Source organism: Saimiri boliviensis, chromosome 15 (genome assembly GCF_048565385.1).
Source record: "Saimiri boliviensis isolate mSaiBol1 chromosome 15, mSaiBol1.pri, whole genome shotgun sequence".
Taxonomy (NCBI): Eukaryota; Metazoa; Chordata; class Mammalia; order Primates; family Cebidae; genus Saimiri; species Saimiri boliviensis.
In genome coordinates this window covers 11,788,570-11,791,391 of record NC_133463.1, presented here as the reverse complement: position 1 = coordinate 11,791,391, position 2,822 = coordinate 11,788,570, and the positions used below count along the sequence as shown (strand labels likewise).

General features: G+C 44.3%; 1 non-coding gene across 1 annotated transcript; it reads left to right on the top strand.

The window, feature by feature from the left end:
• Positions 1-2,278: 2,278 nt before the first annotated feature.
• Positions 2,279-2,382, top strand: LOC120362449 (small nucleolar RNA U13). The gene has a single exon (XR_005578356.1). It is a non-coding gene; the product is annotated as a small nucleolar RNA U13 (small nucleolar RNA).
• The last annotated feature ends 440 nt before the right edge of the window (positions 2,383-2,822 follow it).

Here is a 2,822-nt window from a genome sequence, read left to right as displayed (position 1 = left end):
TGATGATTACATTTCAACGGAATGGATTTCAGGTCTTTCAGAATGACACTGAGTTGTAGGAGACACATACACACCTTAAAGGGACAGAGGAGTGATTCATAATTTAAGTCCTTCTTGTTAAATGTTCTAAGAAAGGGTGATCAGGGGCCTTTGTCAGGTATTGGCTGGAACAAATAGTAAGTTCTTTTTTTTTTCTTTTTTTTTTTTTTTAGATGGAGTCTTGCTCTGTTGACCAGGCTGGAGTACAATGGCACAATCTTGGCTCATTGCAACCTCTGCCTCTCGAATTCAAGTGATTCTCCTGCCTCAGCCTCCCTGGTACCTGGGATTACAGGTGCCCAGGACCATGCCTGGCTAATTTTTTGTATTTTTAGTAGAGATGGGGTTTCATCATGTTGGCCAGGGTGGTCTCAAACTTCGGCCTCCCAAAGTGCTGGGATTACAGGCTTGACTCACTGCGCTGGGCACAAATAGTAAATTCTTTTGATTGCCTTGAGTTTTTCAGACAGGTATGTTAAGGGATGCTGGGTTATCCTAGGAATGTGGTCTTGAACTGTTAGAAACTATGGCTATTTGTTTAAGCTTTTTAATGTGGGGGATGAGGAGTGGACTAAATTATTTGTGCTGGGTGTCTGGATTTTATAGGCCAAGGTTGAGGCCTAGTTGAGAAGTGGGCTCAGAAGAATTTAGCTAGAGTTGGGTTAAGGAGAGATTCTTTAACACACTCTTTTTTTTTTTTTTTTTTTGAGACGGAGTTTCGCTATTGTTACCCAGGCTGGAGTGCAATGGCGCGATCTCGGCTCATCGCAACCTCCGCCTCCTGGGCTCAGGCAATTCTCCTGCCTCAGCCTCCTAAGTAGCTGGGATTACAGGCACGCGCCACCATGCCCAGCTAATTTTTTGTATTTTTAGTAGAGACGGGGTTTCACCATGTTGACCAGGATGGTCTCGATCTCTTGACCTCGTGATCCACCAGCCTCGGCCTCCCAAAGTGCTGGGATTACAGGCTTGAGCCACCGCGCCCGGCCTCTTTAACACTCTTTACCTATCAATCAGATCACATCTAGTCTTCCTCTAATGTTTGACTTCAAGAAGATAACTTACATTCTGAGTTTTTGTTATTGTTGTTTGCCTTATTCCAGCCAAATATAATCTGTCTCCGAACTCACAGAACCTTTTGTAGTACTACTCATAAAGAAATTTGGGCCGGGCGTGGCGGCTCAAACCTGTAATCCCAGCACTTTGGGAGGCCGAGGTGGGTGGATCACGAGGTCAAGAGATCGAGACCATCCTGGTCAACATGGTGAAACCCCCGTCTCTACTAAAAATACAAAAAAATTAGCTGGGCATGGTGGCGCGTGCCTGTAATCCCAGCTACTCGGGAGGCTGAGGCAGGAGAATTGCCTGAATCCAGGAGGCGGAGGTTGCGGTGAGCCGAGATCGCACCATTGCACTCCAGCCTGGGTAACAAGAGCGAAACTCCGTCTCAAAAAAAAAAAAAAAAAAAAAGAAATTTGTCATGTTGTAACTCTTGGTAAATTTTATTACCTTATTTCATTGTGTACCTGTTCATGTATTTATTTCTTGGCTACCAGACAGCATCACAAATTCCTCCAAGAACACTGAACTAATATGTTACAGGTTCTGCGCAGGACTTGGACACATGGAAGGGACTCGGTCACAGTCACAGGGTACCCAGGCATCTTCATTTATTCCCCAACTTTTTAATGGGTGTCCTCACTATACATAGCATTTCGTCCAGTGCTGCTAAGGGTCAAATTCAAAAGACCCAACTACAGTTTTTTTTTTTTTTTTTGAGACGGAGTTTCGCTCTTGTTACTCAGGCTGGAGTGCAATGGCGCGATCTCGGCTCACCCCAACGTCCGCTTCCTGGGTTCAGGCAATTCTCCTGCCTCAGCCTCCTGAGTAGCTGGGATTACAGGCACGTTCCACCATGCCCAGCTAATGTTTTGTATTTTTAGTAGAGATGGGGTTTCACCATGTTGACCAGGATGGTCTCGATCTCTCGACCTCGTGATCCACCCGTCTCGGCCTCCCAAAGTGCTGGGATTACAAGCTTGAGCCACCGCGCCCGGCCTCAACTACAGTTTTATTTTCGGTTTACTTTCCTTCCCCTCAGAGCCCTTACTAGAGTGACATACTAGAGAGAGCTGAGATGTACATTTACCTTGAGGCTTTTAAAAATCGAAACCTGAAAAACCTGATCCTTCTGAGAGTATGAGATATGTTTCCACAAACATACAATTTAGAGGTTTGGATCTTTTTGTAGTTCATAACTGTGATGATTGGGTGTTCATATGCATTTGTCAGATATGCCACCCTTGAACCTTGTTAAGACATTGGCACACTAGCTGTTTAAGGTGAAGAAGAAATGTAGATGATTTCTATTCAAGAATCCCTCAAAGGTAAATAATCAGAGGCTCATTCTCAGCATACATTAATAAGTTATAACCACATTGAGATATCACTCACACCCACTAGGATAGCTCTAAACAAAAGTCTGGTAAATAACAAATACTGGCAAAGATGTAGAGAAACTGGAACACTTCTGTTCTGCTAGTGAACGTGTTAAACGGTACAGCCACTTTGGGAAACAGTCTGGCAGTTTTTCAAACATTTAGACATGGAGTTACCACATGACCCAGTGTTCTGTGGTGGGCAGGCCTATACAAATCTGTCTCAAAGTCCCAGGATGCTGGGAGGCGAAGAAAGAGGCTGACAAATACAGTTCCTTAGGAATAAAAATTTAATAACTACTTAGGAACAGAAGCCATGGCTGTGTCTTGGGCAGCAAGATGAGA